This window comes from Canis aureus, chromosome 18, assembly GCF_053574225.1.
Source record: "Canis aureus isolate CA01 chromosome 18, VMU_Caureus_v.1.0, whole genome shotgun sequence".
In the NCBI taxonomy this organism is placed as follows: domain Eukaryota; kingdom Metazoa; phylum Chordata; class Mammalia; order Carnivora; family Canidae; genus Canis; species Canis aureus.
The window spans coordinates 7,265,958-7,287,335 of record NC_135628.1 but is presented as its reverse complement, the minus strand read 5'-3'; the positions used below and the strand labels follow the sequence as shown (position 1 = coordinate 7,287,335).

At 33.7% G+C, this 21,378-nt stretch overlaps 1 protein-coding gene and 1 long non-coding RNA gene across 22 annotated transcripts in view; one reads left to right on the top strand and one right to left on the bottom strand.

Annotated features, from left to right (window-relative positions):
• FOXP2 (forkhead box P2) overlaps positions 1-21,378 on the top strand; it is a 555,034-nt gene that overhangs the window by 368,744 nt on the left and 164,912 nt on the right. The window lies entirely within an intron of this gene.
• LOC144288541 (uncharacterized) overlaps positions 1-21,378 on the bottom strand; it is a 50,306-nt gene that overhangs the window by 19,084 nt on the left and 9,844 nt on the right. Inside the window, exon 3 of the long non-coding RNA XR_013356429.1 lies at positions 14,778-14,911. This is a non-coding gene — a long non-coding RNA (uncharacterized LOC144288541). The remainder of the gene's footprint in view (positions 1-14,777; positions 14,912-21,378) is intronic.

Sequence of the window (21,378 nt, the reverse complement as noted above, 5' to 3'; positions counted from 1 at the left end):
TATTTATTAGATTGTAAGTAGTCTTTTTGTTTTGTTTTGTTTTGTTTTTTGATAAACAGAGTTTTAGCCAAAATATTCTTTTCAGCTAATTAAACATCATGGAGCTGGCTTAGAAACTCTCATTGTATAGAGAAAACCTTACATTCCATTCTGGCAGGAGATTTTCTTTAGCTTAAATTTATATCAGTAGGATGAGATACCAGAAATGGTAAAATAATTTTCCAAAATAAATAAACAATTATTATTGATTTACTTTTAAAATTTTTACTTACATCCCTCTGTGGTATGGCTGTTCCCCCTTACCAATAACTATTATTCCTAAAAATTAAAATAATTATATTAAGATATTTTTATGTCACAAAGGGAAAGATATTAACTTTTGTCTCTCACAAAGAAATATAAATGTGGTGGCATCTTCCACCAATGTAATACTAAGCTTTATTCTGCTGTGAGAGAGTATCAATTGTACATGCCTCGGTTGATGTTTTCCAATTTTTAAGATGTTACACGCAAAAAATTAAAATATAATTAAGTTAGACTTTTAAGGATGAATGTCTCAAAGTAGAAATATAATGTGCCAGTATGATGCATTATATATGCATCGACTGTCCTGTCAATTCTATCTCATTAGCAGAGGGTAACATTTATAGGTAAGAATAGAAAAAAGGCAGAGAGAAAAAATAGTTAATATTTTAGAAACTTTGCTCTTACAAATTGATTTTTCTAAATGGTCAGAAATTACTAGTTAATTTAGAAATATAGAATTGAGTTTTAGTATGCAAGGAAGTTCACAGTTTATCATACATTAAGCTGATTCCTACCCACAAATTCAGAAAATGCACAGAATGCTCATTGGAGCACCTGAAATTAATAAAGCTAAGAGAAATATATTATGAAAACCATCTTAAATCTACTCCTCTGCTTCTTGCACTGTAATGTATCTATTATAATGCTGTTTAACTCTTCAAGCATGTATGTGGCAACATAAAATTTAAATTTCCTGAAGAAATCCAACTATGTTTCAACCTTTTTTAATGTCCAGTAATATCCAGACTTGCTCAATAGCTTTATTAAGTATTTATTTATTTGATTTTCTAATTACACTCAAGTTTACACATAGATATACTGTGGTCAATGAAAAGGTGTGTAAAATAGTGTAATAATATTGACTTCAGGAAGCTTATAATCTAGTAGAATCTGGTGGATCAAAGAAAGTAACCAGTTTACCCAGACTGAGTTCAAAGATGACAAGCAAATTTCAGAATGTCCAAATATCTGTTGACAATGATGTAAACTAGAGGAGTTACATACTCATAGTAGCAGAATATTGCTAGTGGCATAGTAGCAGAATTTCAGTGTCACTAAATTATTTGTGCACTCAATAAGTGCATTCATTTTTTCCTTTTGTGTTGGTCTTTTATTGTAAGACTAGAACAAGTTATTTCTTTTTAAATTTCAGGATAATTGCTTATATTTGGAAAAATACACGACAGTGTTTGTATGTTTTTTTTAAGTTGCAGTTAGACGGTTAGCTAGTAGTGACAAAGAGGAATGAATACATTTTACTCAAAACCACGTGCTTTAAATTGTGTTATTCTCTAAAAATAATGAAACAATTTTATAGCGTCCAAATGACATTTATGTTCATCATCTCATATTATTTTCAGAAAGATCCTTTGAAATAAGATGAGGACAATATTATTATTTCCACTTATAGATAATGAAATTGAGATTATAAAAGTTCAACACTGTACAATAAAGGCCTTACAAAGATTGGATGACTACCGATTGACTTGACCTTGGTCTACTTGTCTTCAAGTCCAGTGCTACATTCCCTCTAACATCTGTTATGAACGCAAGACTTGTTGAAATGTTTTACTGTATAGAATTATTGACTATTAAATAATTAATTACTGCCTTACAGAATCCATTTTTTAATTATTATAGAGGGTTTTCTTTCTTGAATTTGGCTTCACTTAGCTTTGCTTTTACTAATGGGGGAAAAGGCTGCAAATGTAACATGTTTATAAATTTTAAAATAGTCATCAAGAAGTGCAGAGGTATCATTTACCATGTTTGGTTTCTATCCTTAGATGAATTCCACAATGGTTTGGGCTTAATCCATTTAAAGACATTTGTTCCTCTTGTTTAGATCATTTCAATAAATATTTACTGGCTACCAAATTCTAGGCACTGGAGTCACAAAAGAAGGTATAGTCCTTGCTCCTGAAGGTAAAAGTAGAATTTAAATATATATGGAAAAAAGTAGTTACAATATAGTCCTGTTAAGTGCAGTATAAGCCTTGGAAAATAGTGGTGGAAAATAATATTAACTCTAAAGGACCATACGAGGTCAGTAACTGGGAGCAGAATATTAACACCCTATTTATATGGCAATGCATGGGATTGATTATCATAAACCAGAAGTGATCTTGATAGATAGTTATCTAATTAATACCAGAAATAAATTATTCTTATACCAAAGGACACACTTGAGTAAATATTCCATTTTCAACTAGTTAGAGAGTATACATTTTTCAGTATCATCTCTTTTAATATTATAAGTGTGTCTGGCAAATAATTTATCTTGAAGCATATGTCAGGATGATCTTTTCTTGGATGGGTGGCTTTGTTTTATTTCCCTGTCCTTGTTGGGCATCTCTCTTTCCTCAGGAAGATACAGTCTCTTACACCCAGGTTGTTTGTTAAAGTCTATGGATCTATCCTTATCTGATGACCCAGAGGACCCATTCTCAAAGTGTGAGTTCTAGACCAGCTGTAACAGCATGACCTGGAAATTTATAACATGTGCAGATTCCCTAACCCCTCCTGAGACTTACTGAATCAGAAACTCTGGAGGTGGAGTTCAGTGATTACTCTATGGATAATTCTGTTGCAGGCTCACATTTGAGAACCACTGGCTTAAAAGAATTATACTACTAGGCCTTAGGAAGAGTCATACGGTCCAGCTCACTATGGTTCAGTATCTATCGAAAGCTTATTTGAATGTAATTGTGGAGGATTGCATGCAGAATACACACTTTCTGCACTCCTTTAAATCCCCTAAAAGCTAACCTAATTAAGCAGACCTGCTGATGGCCTCATAGCTATACCACCATCATTTTGGCTCCATATAAAATGGCTTAATACCAACAGCCTATATTTAGGAACATTATAAATTTTTTAGGGACATATAATTTAAACAATTCAATTTGCTATTTTGCTTAATCCAGGAATCTTGTAGGGGATGTTGTTCAGTACCTTCTCCAGTGTTTGCTACCTAAGATCCCATGAGGAAAAAATGTAACTCAAATTTCACTGTTAGGAACAGTTGTGATCATGAGAAGCTGATTTCCTTTCATCTTATACAATGAACCTTGTAATTTGATTATGATTCTCTCTTCGTATGAGCTTTAGAATTCTTAGCATTAAATCTGTGGCTGACCTCTAGCAAATATATCACACTTAATGATGTGCCTGTTTGGTCTTATATTTCAAAACGTTTTTTCTCGTCTTTTTTTTTTTTTTAGCTTTCAACTAGCCTTCTTATTTTATGCAATGTAATAATAGTTAAGTCTCTTTTGACAAGTTGAAAGATTTTTTAAATAATCGACAAATAATATTAAAAATTATGTGCATACAAGATTTACCCAAAAGTAGAAGTGTTCAAAAAAGAATCTACACAGTTCTTAATGAAGAGAGTGGGATCAAGAATGTGTATAATTGGTAGAGATACTGTAGTCAAAATAAGAAAACTGAAGCCTCGAGTAGTTCAAAGATCTGCTGGTAGCCAATGAGGCTAGCTAATGGTGAGAATTTGACTCGCTAATTTAGATGTCTAAGTAGTGTCTACTGTGTTATGAGGCCTGAACTATTTACCACAATATAAAATTATACATTTACACAATAAATATAAATATGTAGATGTATTTATGTATATATACACATACATATATGTATACATATGCATATATACATACATGTAATGTGTCCATTTAGGTTATGTGTTCTTTCTTTTATTGGAACTTTAGAGGTACAGAGATTTGAGAGATTAAATGAAGAAGTTAAGGCCTCAAAGGCTCTTTACCCAAAGTAATATAGATATTTAGTAGTAGAACCAGGACTGGAACACAAGGCTTTTCACACCTTGTGGTGGAATTTTTGCTACTATAGAGAAGACAAACAAAAAAAAAAGCATCTCTTTGCATTAAAATCAATTGTAATGTATGATAATGCAATTATGGAAGAGATGCTATAAGCAGGAATAGAGATGAGGAATTGTTAAAAGTCATTTAATTATGCCTATCTTTTCTGGAAGTACAGCCTGTTCTTTTACCACATTTATCAATCTTTTTATCCATTCAATTCCATAAATGCATATCACAACTCACTACAGAGGTAACAGAGTGAGCTGTACAGTGATAAATTTTTCTTGTTAGGAGAAATTACATTCACTAACTTGAGCTACTTCAGCATGAAATTGAAAAAGAATCATTTTGTCTTAATTTACATTCTTGATTCAATGAAAAAAATCTGGATTAACCCAACAAAACTACAGATGCGTTGCCGCCGACGCTCAAGGTAAACGAAATCGGTATCATTGGAAGTTCATCAAATTATACCTCCCCCCCCATTTATTAGAGTAGATTTTGAGCAAGGTTATCAAGATTAATTATGCTGAGCCTGTATATTATTTCAAATATTCATTTTGTCCTTTGGTTCCATTTTATTGTTTTTGATACGTCTTTATCAATACTTCTCTGCGTTTTCCATTTCTCACCTAAGCCGTGCACATCATTTCTTAATCAAAATCACTGGGATAGTGCTGCGGTTCACTAGCCTTAGGAGCTGCTATTTGCCTTGAATAAATTACATGAAAACATGTTGATTGATAGATGTTGCATGTCAGAAAAGAAGATAACTGTATCTTCTTCAGCTTACTAAAAGGTCATGCACACAGAGTGATAGGAACAGCCACAGACAACTTTGAGATAAAGTGTATCATGAAAAGGTGTGCAATCTTGTAACCATGATATATGGACTTGAAAGGCATTTTCTTTTCAAATACAAATCATATATCCAGCTTTATGTAAGTTTAAAGTAAAAATAAAAGGTACTTTATCTCCGCCATATTTTCCAATATTGTAGTAATACACAATTTCTGCTTTTCTCATGTGGTTGGAAGAGTGAAATTTAAAATCATTTTTTATAATCATTTTTTAAATTGACCTTTTAAGTTACTTGAAATATTTATTATATAGATATGGCAAGATTTTGAGAAAATATCTTAATTGATAACATAATACACATATATCTGGCAGTCTTAGAATGAGAGAAACGTACATGTAGACAGAGTTAATAGCCATTTCTTGTCTTTAACATGGACACTCCGCATGTCTAATGGACTCCTTGGGAAGAAATATGTGCCTTAAGTTGTGGTTTTTGTTTTGTTTTATTTTCCAGGCCATCTGTATACTCTTAAACTGTGGGGCTTTAAAACTACATCCACCTAAATGTTTCTATAAATTAATATTCAAGATTTTTAATGTTTGAGGTATATTTGTGCTACGTATTAAGCCTTATGTTTAAAAAAGGACTGTTCTTTTATCAATATTCCATAGTTTTGTATTTATTAATCTAGCTTATCTTTGAAAAGTTTGCTTAAAAAAGAAAGCTGACAGTGTTTCAGAAGTACAGCTTTTAAAATAGGATGGAATGTTTTTAGTCAAAAAAAGAGACTGGCTAGGTTCTTATCTATCCCAAATTACTTTGTTCTCCAACAGAGCTGCCAAACTGTCAAACTGTCCAGCTTCAGTATATAACAAAGATTCTGTTGTATTGTAAAGATATTCATAACAATTTTTATGGAAGGCTGAAAGTGTATAAGTTCACAGTTGTAGCGATAACATGGCACTCTTCACTGTTTGGCTTGTTTATATTGGCACAGATCCCCAAAGTGGAGACTGACAGAGTCATGCAGAAATCTGGTATTTGAGCTGAAATTTACACACTTTAAGTGATGAACTAAACAGGCTGGTGTTTTCTTTTTCTTACTCAAAAAGTGCAAGGTTACACAATACAGACGGTTTTCATCTTTTCCCATAAATGCACAGATTCCTGGGATATAAATGACTGAATTCATCACCAATTCATCAGGGACGCTGAGCTATGCAGTTCTGTTTACAGTGGCAGAAAGTTAATATAAATTTTCATCAGAAGGGGAAGTTTACACATATGATTCTATTTGTCCTTCATTATTAGCACCTGAGTCTAGGCTAGAACGCATAATTGTCTACAGGCACAGGCCAAATAGATGCAAGGGAAAGGCAAATAAGCACACCAAAAATAATTTTATGGTTGTCTGTTACAATTCTCTCACTGGGATTCTTAATCTAGAAAATCAATAAACAACAGGAGTGAAACTCTTTTCCTCTGCTCAGGCATGGCACAGGCGAAAGTAGCACACAGAAAGACCATTGTGCTTTTTTTGTTTTACTTTACTTTATTCTTCCTGTGAAGTTTATTGGATCAGTTTCTACTCAAAGCAAAATACATCCCGAGTCAGTCTGTTAATTTTATGCATTTTTCAGTTGGTGTTTTTTATAAGTGTACATGTTCAAGTGGCAGCAAATTTGACATGACAAAATAGCACGTTCATTTAATTTTCTAAAATAAGTTAACTCAGAAGCATCCATGTATCCCAAAGATTTTCTTATATGTGTGTTGTATTGTCATTGAAAATCTGTGCAAACCCAAATACTCAGAATAGACCAGTGCTCTCTAAGGATGACAACGGGTAAACTGCACTAATGATATGAGGCCAGGATCAATGATCCTGATTTTGGGGTATGGACGTAAATCTTTTTCATAACGTATATAGATGTAAAAATGTCAAAAGTAGCCTATTTGTGGACATTAGTCTCTATCAACATCAAGGATACTTTTATTCTATCAAGGATACTTTTATTCTAATTTTATATTTAGCGTGAATTCTAATGTAATTCATTTTGTCTGAGTTTTGTCTTTTAAGTTAAGCCAGTTAAATTCATTCACCTTTTACTACTAATGAAAGTTGTTTACTCATTTCTCCAGTCTGGCTTTAATATAAACGTTAATATTATCTTTTTCTTATGGTTGAGCTTCATTAACAAATGACATTGCTCTTTTCTGTTCCCTGTTTTTTCCTTAATAAAATATTGCTACTTCTCTGTCTTATGGGCAAATACCAATAAAATACATTTTTATGGATTTGTGGGCATGAATAATAGAATCCATTTTAAAAAGACCATATGTCTATCCCTAACCAAGGATAAAGACAAATTTAGATTCAAAACAATTTATAGAAATCCACGTCCCAAATGGGATGGCGAGGTAGTACATGAAAATAAAATGTTGGAGAAGGATTTTGAAAGTGTTAATGTAGTTCTTGCAAGTGTTTATTTTGATAATTTTCCATTCGGTAGGTTAATTTAAAAGCCACAGAGTTCATTTCTTACTGTAATCTGTAAAGTCAATTCAATTTCTATATTTTTCTAATTTACTTTTCTTAATCTCATAATCTATACTCTACATTAGGTATTATATTGATTATTTTAAGCAATTATTCAGAATCTTTAATTACTTCTTTCTCTCCATTTGTCCTACTTACCTTGACAATATTGTCAGTTACTTTCATTTAAATTTCTCAAAAGAATGTTGAACCATGATGATAATATCTGCCTTTTCACCTATATTTATGCAGATTATACCCTCAGCAACATTTGTATAGTGAAAGCTTGACATACCACAATAAGCTGATAACAAGAGTTATTTCTGCCCCTCTGTGTCAATATTAAAAATAGTTCCACTATATTCCACTCACTTTTTAAAGCAGAATCCACAGAAGTTATATGCAATGTTTGTAACACATTTCATCTTTCATACTTAGGGTTTTAAAATATTTGAGAAGATGCTGCATCACTCTTCACCCAAAAGAGAAAAAGAGTCACGCAGAGAAGAAGGTTGTGTCAACATGCTAAGCATCTGGATGAAAACTAAACAAATTATGCAAATAGACAGATGTTTTCCATACATACAATATATGGATACATTTTTCAGGTTTCATCCAGATGTTTGGAATCATGGACATAATCATAACCTCGTTGTGACCCCTTCTTTTCCTTTATCAGGTAGACAGAAATTAAATGACTAGCTTAAAAGCATTTGGTATTGGATTAAAAAAAATCTTTAGGACTTCACTCAGCTTTGACATCAGTTTTTTCATGAGAACAACTTGAACTCAAACTGCATCTCTAGACTAGACAATTAATTTGGCTGCTTTTATTATAAACTAACCATTTTAACAATTAGTCAATTACTTATTAATTCGGATCATGCCATTAGGTTTCCATATCCACATGTCCTCCAACATAGTTCTTTATACTCCTTTGTTGTCTTTCTCATTTTTTGAAGTAACATCTCACTAATTTATATAATAAATGTTAGATTAATTACACAAGTTACTCATTAAATCGATGGGGGGAGAGGATTTAAGGAATCAAATTGTTTTCAAACACTTAAACTCATGTAGGAGCACTCATTCTCATATAAATAATGTGCTAATTACAAATTATTCTTTTCTGTTAATTAAGGCAGGTCAGCAGGATTTCTACTTGGCGACACTTAGCTTAAGTGCTCAAGTTGCTATATGTGCTTGAAATTAATGAAACAGAATTACATTTAAAACGTCAGGCTTTTCATTATTTTCTGTGATTCTTTGTATTTGTTCCTTTCAATTATTTTAACACAGGGAGATTTAATTTATATACATATTTATGCATCGGGTTTTACAAACTATTTTAGCAGTATTTGGAGATTCAAGAATAGATGAAGTTAGGGTGATTGCTCTCAAAACAAAACCAGAATGTCTATGCTATCTAAATTTCAAAACCAAACCAGAAAGCTCTTACCAGTCTGTTAGAACTTCTTTTGAGGGTCTCCATTTCTACCAGTTTTACTAAGACATCGATGGCAATAGATACTATCTTACATGCACCTGCACATATGCACCTACAATTAATTTTCTATGTTCATGAGGATCCTAAGGGTTCATCTGTCTTCAGTGGCTCCTATGGAGGACTTACGTCTGTTATGGATAAAGGGAAAGGTTGGGAGAACATTGACAGGCCTGTCGTGTATTTCTGTGCCAGACCTAAACTCCATTCTGCTTGCTTTTTCCTGAGTATGCTGTTTCCTGAATGTGTCTTTAGACAAGCTTTTTGCCATTTATAGTTCTTTGAAACACCTTAAAATCACTAACCTTTTTCTCTTTGCTATTTCTATTCCCAAATTTTAAAAGCTAGCAAAAAAAGCTGATATTCAGATCAGTCGGTACCTGCACTTAAATAAGTTAACACTTAAATAACATTTAAATAAATAGTTGCTTAGTGAGGGAAATAATATACTGATAAGAATATCAAAATGGTGTTTGATTATTTACCATAAGGCGACATAAACCATAAAACTGAGCAATCTACCAGATAATCAGATTGGTTACCCATCCATGGACGTAAGATCTTTGGCAGGTTTATCCTATCTTGACACAAGTTTTCCATCTTTGCATTTTGTTTCTACTTTGTTTTTATGGTAATATAATACTTGCGCATCCAAATTTTTTTTCTTCATGAAATTGAGGTCTTAAATAAACACTTTACCATGATATTAATTAATGTATAGTTGCACTATCATTTAAACTAAGACAAAATATGGGGCACAGAAACAGGAAAGAAATCATGTATTAGTAATACCAAAATGTTAATGGTGAAAAACTTAATCATGTTACCAAATTTTATTAATTACTTTTATGTCACCCCTTTGAATATAGTGATTCGAGATTTCTTTTCACTTGAAATATACTAATGATCAAGGTATGTTTTCCCTTAGTTTCTTTATTTTTATATTTGCATAGAGACAGATTCTGGAAGATGTTTAAGTGTCGGTATTAAATATTACACAAAATATTTTGTATTTATTGCAACCCAGTTTAAGTATTTATAATGTTCTTTCAAATATCATGAGTTCAAAGTTCTTAGGGCTCCATGGCTGGCCATAGTGCACTGATGAAGTGCTCAATGGTTAGCACTCACTAGGAATTCTTGAAATGTTGAAAACATCTGTTACCCAGAAGCTAAATTCATTATGGGCTGGTATGGATGGTTATTGTATGAGGAGGTACCTCAGGGTATCTTATGCAAGGACTTTTATGATTGTTTTTTTATTAGGACTTTAAACTGTGAAAAGAAGTGTTATTCAATGATAAAAATATATGTTATAATGTCATGCTTAACTATTTCTATTTACTACCTATTTCTGAAAATAAGATACTATTGAAGATGTGTAACACTATCAGTTTCTTGAAATATGTATATCTTGAAACATAAATATCTTGAAATATATTATTGTGAAGTGATATTCTTACTGCCTGGCTTCAAAAAGAAACAAAAAAACAGACTTTTGCATCAATAACTAAGGAGCCTCATATTTGGCAAATTGGAAATTAGGCAAAATGGAAAATTTCGTAAAACTCCAAACTGATGCTTTTCTTTCTAAGGGGCTAAAAATCTATTAATTTCTTCTTAAAACTCTCTTAGTAAGTAGAAGTGGAGTAATTCTGAGTAATATTTCAACGATGATGGTTCGTTCATACATAACTGTGATGTATTTTATAGGATGCAATTTTACCGTTGTATACATAGAGTCATAATAACTTACTTTGACCAAAAGCTAAAGTTGAACTGGATCTCAGGACTCTAAATGTATTCCTCACCTCAAGGATAATGCTCTATTCATTTTACAGATACTCTTATCAGTTAAGAATAGTATTCTAACACAAGTAAAAGAGATGTTAAAAACTAAGAAAAAATGGGGGAATTAATTTTTTACATAAAACAAAGAAGATGAGAGGTTATCACTTGCTAGTATTGACTCAATGTCTAAAAGATGTCACAGCTGAAGTTTTGGTAATACTCTTGGCCTGTCCCTTGTGACAAGGTAGCAAGGACTGTGTCCCAAATATGTAGGGAGAACGGGTACAACCAAGGGCAAAAGAATGCCTGTAACAGGTCAACAGAGGTGTTTGCCAAGACCACTGCAGACTTTCCTAATGTCTTATCTACTAGAACTATGCCCCATAGCCATCCCTAACTTTACAGGAGACAGAGTATCATAGTTTTCAGGAGGACACATTTCCTTCTCTAATAAGATCATGTTTCTGTTAGTAAGGAATAAGGAGGCGATGTACATTGAGTGTACAACTAGCTGGCTCTTTTGCAGAAATGGATATACTTAACTCATTTCTCCTAAGTGCAAAGGATAATATTTAGTATTCATCTCTAAGAAAACAGTAAGTACCTGCTATGTGCCAGGAACTATTAGAAATAAACTGTCAGTACTATTTTTTAAAAGATTAAATAGGGCATATTTCTCACCCTTGAGGACACACACATATTTTTATTAAATAATTAATTTAAAAGAAAGGACATTTTTAGTAAACAACTAAAGTGTTCCTTTAGATATGATAGATAGTGAATGGACTATGGAATAACAGTGCAGAACTTCTTTCTGCTTGGCAAGGTCAGACAACTTTGCAAACAAAGTGAAACTCAAGCTTCATCCTGAAAGATGAGTTAGGGTTTGACAAATATACAAAAGGGAGGAAGGGCAAGAAGAAGTAGTGATTTTCCTGACAGAGGGATCATCCAGTCCAAAAGTGGACAATCAAAAGAGTCAGCCATTCATTTAGCCACTCTTTGTTAGCACCGAACTGTGAGGTACAATGAGCTACAAGAAACCAAAGGATACGTGGATGAATTAAGCTAGCAGGGACCTTACTTACCTTCATGGGACTTACGGTCTAGTCATAACAAGAGTGTGCTGCAGCCTTTAAGTGCTTTGGATTAGCTGTCACACGGGGCATCTGTATAGAAAGAAAGGCTTCTAGAACCCTTATCTCCTTAAGGATATTAGGGAGAGATGGAGCTGTAAGAAGACTCTACCTTCAGTCTCACTGTTAACCCTTTAATATTCCTTTAGAAATGTGAGCCATTAAAGAGCTTTTTAGTAGAGAATGACATAAGTTTTAATTTTATAAGGTAAGAGAAACAGCCTTAGCTGCTGTGTGCAAAGTGTATGGAAGGGGGTGAAAAAGAGAAAAAGGAGAAACAAGGTAGAGCAGGGAAAAAATGATGGGAGCTTACATGAGGCTGGTTGCAAAGTCTGGATGCATTCTGAAGATTTTGCTGAATGGATTGATGTGGGGGATGATAAAGAAAAATAATAAGGATGATTGCAACATTTAGGATTTGTCCAAAATGTTGAACTGAGAAAGAACAACCATTTTTTGCTGTTGTTGGTGGTGGTGGTTGGTTGGTTGGTTTGATTTATTTGGCTTTGATTTGTTTTTTGTTTTGGAATAGTTTTGTCAGAGGGATGCTTGTTAATAAGCAGTTCAGTTGATGAAATGTTAAACTTCATGTGCTTATTTCAGAGGCTAATGTTATGATCAAGGCAAATAGACATGCATATCGAGTTCATGGAAGACACAGGGACTGGAGATATAAATCTCTGAGTTTTCAGGATACAGATGGTATTGAGAATCATAAATCTGAGAAAGGGCATCTGATGAATGAGGGAAGAGAGAGATGAGAATCAATGGGAAAGGAATAAAAGAAGACAACCACAGACTTAACAATAAAAGTTGGAAAACATAGAAGACATGCAGAGGAGGCTGAGAGGTAGCAGCCAGTGGATAGAGTAATAAGAAAAAGGAAAATGAATGAGAACTGGGAAACACTGACATCTGAAAGATGAGCAGAGGAGAAGCTCACATCACTTTTTTGACTACACCATCGTCATGGCATAGAAGAAGTGATTCTTGTTGCTGTGTCTTACTTTAAACTTTCACAATTCAATTTCCAATGAGGGGTGCCTGGGTGGCTCAGTTGATTGAGCATCTGACTCTTGATTTTGGCTCAGGTCCGGATCTCAGAGTCCTGGGATGGAGCCCTGCATCAGACTCACCACTGTGCAGAGTCTGCTTCTCCCTCTACCCATCCCCCTGTGCACACTTTCTCTCTCCCTTTTTTAAATAAATAAATAAATAAATAAATAAATAAATAAATAAAATTTTTAAAAAAGAAAAAAATGTTCTAATGAGACCTGCTGAATGAGATGAGCCAAAATATTCAGCTCAATGCAATTAAACTGCACTGGTTATTGGTGAAGACACTGGGTTTTCATGGTTTGTCACCGATGTGTTTATTCTGTTTTTATAACTGAATTCATAATGGCCAGTGTCCTTCCATCCAGCTAGTCTCTGTATGGCTATGCCAATTATTCAGTGTTTAAAGCTTGATAAAGAAAAGCAGAGGAAATGGACTAGAAGTGGATGGCAAATGAAAATAGGATGATAAGGAGAAGATAGGAACAAATATGTAGTTCAGACTTAACTTTTGCCTCTGTGAAAGCATTCATTTTGCATATTCATAACTTATAAGGTTGATTTTCTAATTTCAAACTTTTCCCCAAGTTAAGACTTTCCATAGACAAATGTATAATCTTTTGAACCAAATGGATATAACGATAGAATAAAGGGCACTTTAAAAAATACATACTGACATTTCTCTATGTCTCTTGATACAAACTGGTTGTGTGCTGGTGCAATGAAAAAAGATATAAATCAAAGAAAGAATCCTGCAACAGAAAGCTTTTGCATCAATGAGTATGTGGGGAGGGGGGAAGGAATAAATTCAGTGGAGAACCAAAGACCAGCCAGATCTTTAGAGGAGAATTTATCAGACAACTTGCCTTAGGACATGTACTGAAATGCAGTAGAGGAGAAGTTAAACTTAAGGGGTTGATGGCTAGACAGTTATGCTACAAAATGAAAATTTGTTCTTACTAATGGTACATTAAATTCATAATTCATTAGTAACTTTAAAGAAGAATATTCCACTGTGGCGTTTCCAACTAACTTTTGCTTACATTATTTTCTCATGAAAGTCAACTTTCCTTTTCTGTAAATCTGAGGTTATATTTAACTGATAAATTTTATGTTGCATAATCATTTACTTTGCATATGTTGTATTTTTTATAATTAGTCCTATAATTAATTTTCAGTAATACAGCATAAAATACTACTTTCTCTCCCTACCAAAAAAAAAAAAAACTTTTAAAAACGAGATATAAATGGTAAACTAGCATAATAAATTACAGTTAAATGCTAATTGTATATTTTTATTAATTTATTGGCTAGAAATTGTTGTATTATAACCTAAGATTTTTTTATGGTTTAATTTGGGTATTGTCTTTTTCAATATAATTCATTATTGGCTTTATACTTGTTTAAAGCTATGTCTGGGTGCCTGTTTATGGGTTTTCCAATCTGCATTACTGCAAGACCTTTTCAAAGTGAACAGAAAGGCATAGGCCTTAATATGAGAGAAGCGTGTTTATGAATGCTCTCATTAACTAAGATGCACTAACAGGCTGTCCCCAACTTACTAATAGGTTTCGTTGCACACAACCATTTCTGAGCCTGTTGTTTGGAAACAGGAATTCCTGTTCCCATAGAAACAATGTTGTATATGATCCCACGCCAACTCTCAAAAGCTTTTTTAACCGTAATGTAACTAAAGTAATACTAATAGCCTCTGAATGCTTTTGCTTGAGTCCAGATCTCTGATGCCCTCTGGACCTGACAATAGGGGAGTCGGATAGAAGTGGCTCCATACAACAATTACCTGGAAGCACAAGAAGTTTCTCAAAGCATGAATGAGGAGAGCAGGCCAAAGGCTTTCCCAGTGGTTTCTGATAGAGTTCTCCACAGAGGGTAGAGTGAGTAAGGTATAGGATTTTGAAGAAGGGATGTCATCCACTGGGAACAAAAGGGAGAGTAGGATAATCTAAAATTATTTAAAAGTCTTAATTTTATTTTTATGTGTACACCTTTAAAGTTGGTGGTATAGTGAAAAAAAATAAAAGAAAAAAACTAGAATGCTTGGAGTCTAAATACTATCTAAAAATTTTGTGACTTTGGTAAATTACTTAACTTCTCTAGGCCTAATTCCTTAGCACAGCTTGAAGAAATTTAATGAAACGTTTTCCAAGTCTTTTTTTTTTTTTTAGCCTTAAAATGTTTGATTCTTCCATAGTACTGTCCGTAATGAGTAGAATATAGTGGAAATGGAACCAATGAATGGTCAGGGGATGTCTTTTCATTTCCCGTGCATTGTGTAATGCACTATGATATCATTATAATGAATAATAATGATAGTAATAGTAATAAACATGACTACAATTACAAAGGTTATCAAAATTTTACCTAGTAGAGCAGTAGTCCTCAGACTTCACTAGTCATCAGAATCACTTAGGGAGCTTTTAAAAAACTGACATTCTCAGAGCCCACCTCAAACCTAATTAAGAATCTTTGGGAGTGGAGCCCAAGAATTTCTCTCTATAAAATAGCCTCTTGTGCGATTCTGATGACCAAATGGGGAGGGAACCATTACCGTAGATGTCCTTAGTGAATTGAAATGAGAATTTAGCATGATCTGCAGTTTTCATAACAAAATTTTTTATATAAAGGATTTTTCAATATTTTTCTCATTCTTTCTGAAGTCTAATTTAAATATAAATCTGCAGAGAAAATAATTTGTTCTTAAAGGTAAATCACAGCTAAAAAGTCCTAAATTTTAGAATCTGATGTAATAGAGTTTACTTGTTCAAATGTTCATTGGAAATCTTCAGTTTTAAATTACTTTTTCTTATAGATCATCATCAAAGGGCATATTGCAAATAACAAACAAACGATTTCCTATTTTAAAGCAAAATAAGGCTCAAATTACTAGTATTTATTTCTAATATGTGAAAATATCTGGGGCATTGTGGCCACACGGGTGTATAAACTTTATCATTTTACCTAACTTTAAAAACATTTCTAGGCAATTCACAGAAAGAACCTCTATTGTATTTTGTATGTCTGTATATATTATTTTTTTCTTTTTCATACTAGTGTATCTAGAGTCACAAAATAGATTTAAATACCTATTTTGAAGTATAACCCTTTCAGTTTTTACACAAAGGATTACTGCTTCACATGATATTTATAAATTAACTATGCATTAGATAGGAGTCAGTGAAATCTGTGAAATTTAAATGTCTTCATTTTCCTTGTATAAGAAGGAAATTATTTATATATTTATATATAAATATATATTTTTCTCAAATAGAAATTGACTATTTTATATGTTTTGACTATTTTATATATTTTTCTCAAATAGAAATTGATTGACTAACTTAGCAAAAAACAACGCATGGCATTGAAGTGTCATACACATACCATCATATAACAGTAGTTTTCTAAGAGTTGCATAACAGTACCATCATTTTTACCCAAAGAGTCTATTAAATTTTGAGGCATTGAAAATTTTGGTAGAATTTGTCACTGCATTAGTTACTTGATGTCATTCTTAAGTAGCCATTAAAAACAAAAGAAACTTAAAATATTCTATTGCTCTTTGTCACTGTTTCTAATCACTGTCACCCTTCCTACTTTGTTCTGTGCTTCTGCTCTACCCACCGTTCGTCCTCCAGACTTATTATCTAAGTCACCTTGGGAGCACTTTTTTTTTTTTTATTTTCACAGAATGGTGACTGTCCTTTGGATAGGTGAGCCCAACGTGTCCTTTCCAGTATCCTCCACATTGCATGTCTCATCCCTATGTTTCCGAGGCCCGTGAAACGTGACAAAGCTGAGACCTTTAAAACAGTTCTTAATAAAAGAAGAGCAGGGAGGTGGCACTGCCATAGAGGCTCAAATCGCAAGGGTCTAATTTGGTGTTGGCAGGGTGAGATGTTGACAGGATCCTCTTTTTTTTTTTTTTCTTTCTTTCTTTCTTTTTTTCTTTTTTTTCAAAGCTATTTCCATGGCTGTGGAATCACAGGGAAGGTCCTGAGTGTGTATTTTGGATTTGTCCTCAAATTTCAGAATGCCTCATTTGTATATACCAGTGTCCCAGCTGTTGCAGACTTTGTAATGAATTAGTATTGGACTCAGAAATTGAGTTTCTGCCAGAGGATGCTGGCAGTGAACATTCTCCTATAACAACAGACGAATGATAGCAGTGGAAATGCCAGGGGACTTCACAATAGCATGTCTCAGGATTCAGTGTAATGGCTTAACTTCAACATAAAGATGATCAGAGCAAGCACAGCTTTATTGCTCCACTCTGGTGAGTGGCCTGTTAGGTGCCAGTTATGTAAATGAAGATAATTACAAGAGAGTGCCAAAATGTGTCCTCCATGAGAAAGTGTGCCGTTCTTAAATAGATCATTCTGCAATCATGAGAAGCCTTTGCAGGGGGCAACAAAATCCCCCTTCTATGAGAGGCTTAATATCTTTTGAGACATTGGGAGAAGAGTGCCATTTTGAGCAAAGGCCGATTGGGATTTCGCCAAGATTGCAAAGCATCTTCCCGGTGTGACCCTCAGAAATAAAGTTTTAATTTCCAGTTTAACTATCCATCTTTCTCAATAAGCATTCTTTCATACGCTTCCTTTCTGAATACAGGCCAAGTGATTAATTTAAAGAGGAGAAACATTACACTGGAAAGCATTTTTCTTAAAAACGTATGGTGAAACAGCTTATTCCTTGGGGCGGAAGCTTTATGTGTTTACAAAACGGAAACCACTTTTGAAAGAAACTTTAGCACACTCACACTCTCTGTCACACGATAAGGTAACTAGGTCCTTATCAATCCTGTGGGGTATTTGCTTTTTAAGAGTTTTGTCTCTCGCCCTACAAAATAACTGCTTCCGAAATACAATGACATTTGCTTTTTTTTTTTATAATTCAAAACCTAATCCTCCTTCTTAATTACCAGCCACATGGAGTTCACCCTATGTAGAATTTTTACTTTTTTTTTTTTTTTTTTTTAATGAAGAGTTCTTCCTCACACTATTATCCTGTGCCATCCTGCGGATAATTAGTTTTATGGGCAGAACATGACCAATGAAGTTCTGTGAGCTCTGTCATAATGCAACATTCAATGGAAAAAAAAAAAAAGACTAAAAGCAAAACTATCAGGTGATTGTTTCCTTGTTAGTGATTAAATCACAAACTCTGAGAGGACGGGACATTGCCTGTCTTGCCCACGTTTACATTGCTGGCATCTAAAAGAGAGTAAGGGCTTTAAAAATGTTAGTGGAAATGGACCATGATTCAGCCATTAAAAATAAAAGAGGAAAGAAAAGAAAAAAAGAAAAGAAAAGAAAAGAAAAGAAAGGAAAAGAAAAGAAAGAACAGAAAAGAAAGAAAAGAAAAGAAAAGAAAAGAAAAGAAAAGAAAAAAAAAGAAAAGAAAAAAAAAGAAAAGAAAGAAAAGAAAAGAAAGAAAAGAAAAGAAAGAAAAGAAAAGAAAGAAAAGAAAAGAGAAAAGAAAAGAAAAAAGAAGAAAAGAAAAGAAAAGAAAGAAAAGAAAAGAAAGAAAAGAAAAGAAAAGAAAAGAAAAGAAAAGAAAAGAAAAGAAAAGAAAAGAAAAGAAAAGAAAAGAACAAGGGATCCCGCCACTTGTAACAACATGAGTGGACCTTGAGGAGTAAGTGGAGTAAGACAAAGACAAGCATTTATGATCTCACCATATATGTGGAATTAAAAAAAAAACTAAAACAACCAAACTTAGAAAAAGGTATCAGATTACAGAGGCCAGGGGTGGAGGCATTGGATGAAGGTGATCAAAGGTTCAAACTTTCATTTGGAAAGTTGTGAAATTCTAAGAGTCCTTATCACAAGGAAAAAAAAAAAACACTTCTTTTTTTTTTTCTATCTATAGGTGGTGATTAATGTTCACTAAACTTACTGTGATAATCATTTTAAAATATGATTCAAGTCATTTTGTGTACAGTTTAAACTGACACAGTGCTCTATGTCCATCATATCTCAAAAAACTGGGAAAGAATATCAGCTGACTGAGTGATATCTGCTCGATGGCTCACCCAATCCACTAATTTTAAATGAGATTACAAAAATACCTACATTTAGGTAGAGGTATGTTTTTTAAAAATGTTAGTTTCTAATAAGGGAATAAAAGCAAATTGAGATGAAGTATTTTCGCCAGTTTGTAAAAAGGACTAAAAAGGAATGGTAATGCATAGTATTGTTGAGTATTGTAGAATGGGCAATCTCATGGACTGGTGGGATTGTGAATGGATACAGCCATTCTGGGGGAGCATTATGCTAATGTGTGTCAAAATGCAATATCTGAATATGGCTTGACCCCAAAATTAAGCTTTTGAGAGATAATTGCAAGGCTGAATTACAGGGAAGTTCATTGCAATGTTACTAAAAATCGCAAAAATTGAAGAAGTGCAAATACCTATTGGAAGAGAATTATGATAAATGAAGAAGAGCTTTTTAAGAATTGAAACTAATGTGTGCTTTGATGAATTTGAATTTTTCTCATTTATAGCTCAAAACAACTGTATTGTCTTTACCTAAATAAGTTATTCTTTCACATACAGTATTTCTTTAGCTATATACTTGAGTATTAGTAAACATTTAAAATGTTTTAATAAAACTGTAATTTTGTACATAACTGAACCTGGAAGTGTGAAAAATGCTTGCATTTTTATGTAAGCAAATTCTTAAACCGAATTACAACACCCATATGTATAGATACTTTTTCTAGAGCTATGCCTAAAATAATTGAAAGTCTCTAACTGAGGAAAACGAAATAAAACTTTTCTGGCAATAAGTAGTAATTTTTTGGATGTGATTATTAAAAAATAATGAAAGATAATACACTCTGGAAAAGTCATGTATAAAAAATGTTAATATAACTTGGTAAAGGGAAAGCAGTCTTATTTATATTGACTTCAGTGTCATGGTAGATCACTAGTGTATGCTCCAGAGTCATCGGTGTATAGGTCTGAAGAGGACCTACCCTGTGCAAGGCATGGTGACTCTTCCTAGAGGGAATGCTAAGTTTCTTCCTTTATTATAGGAGTTGCAGCCAAACTCTAGGTGTGTTTTACAAGTTTAGAAATGTCTAAAGAAACATACTTTTCAGTTAAGTATCTTTGAGTCACTAGGCTCAAGCTACTGGGCTGCACATTCTAAGGGACATTAAGATTCTTTAGAAACATATCTAACCCTTAAGGAGCTTACAGTTCTAGACTCCAAGGGCAAAGGAATATATTCACAAATAGGAGTATAGATGACTTGAGTTTTTTAATAAAAGTGTCACTTGTGCTAATGCATAGACTTGCTCCCTGGGTTTAGATTTGATGTCTATCTTCAAAGGTGAGCCACCCCAGGTTGGGCTCGGTGAGTATCTCTTCAAAAGACTCACACTCAGCGGCGCTTGGGTGGTTCAGTGAGTTGAGTCGGACTCTTAATTTCGGCTCAGGTCATGGTCTTAGGGTTCTGGGATCCAGCACTATCTCTGGCTCCGTGCTCAGCATGTAGTCTCCTTGAGATTCTCTCTCCCTCTTCCTCTGCACCTCCCCCGGTGTGTGCCAAATAAATAAATATTTAAATAAATAAAATCTTAAAAAAAAAAGAAAAGAAAGAAAGAAAGGCTCACTCTTGACTAGGTGCCTCTGAAGCCCAACAGCCTTTAAGGGGACCCTCTGGCTTCCCCCAGGGGCCAGGGCTTGTGCCTCAACCTCTCCTGAAGCCCCTGGGCAGCTTTTTAACCGCCTTGGAGTCCTCTCCCAAGCCATGGACCAAATGGAAACAATAAAGCATTTTGCAGAAGGGTTGGGGTGGGGATTAAATAAAAAAGTGGGCCATTGACTAAAGTCTGCCAGAAGAACAGAGGAGGAAGGAAGAAACAATTTTTTTACCCAACCTTCCTAGTCTTAGATCTCACTATAATAAAGGAAATACGCTAAAGAGTGAAAATGAAATAGTAGGAAATAGTCACCTTTAGGAACTTTGTTATCAAGACATTTCCTGAAAACAAAACCTTTCTGGATCCTCCTATCTTCTGCTTCTTAAACGGGTGATTTCTAGCAAGGGACACTATCTTCCAAGTGGCTATTAAAATTTTTTTTATTTATGCATATTTTCTAAGAGTCATATTACCGGTAATTAAATATAAGAAATTATTTTTAAAATATTTTATTTCTTTATTCATGAGAGACACAGAGAGGCAATAGGCAGAGGGAGAAGCAGGGTCTGTGCAGGGAGCCCTATGCAGGACTCGATTCTGGACTCCCAGGATCAGGATCACTCCCTGAGCTGAAAACAGGTGCTCAAACACTGAGCTATCCAGGTGTCCCAAGAAATGATTTTTAAAACAGAAAAATATTTTAACCTTTTTGATAGAGTTAAATTTTAAAA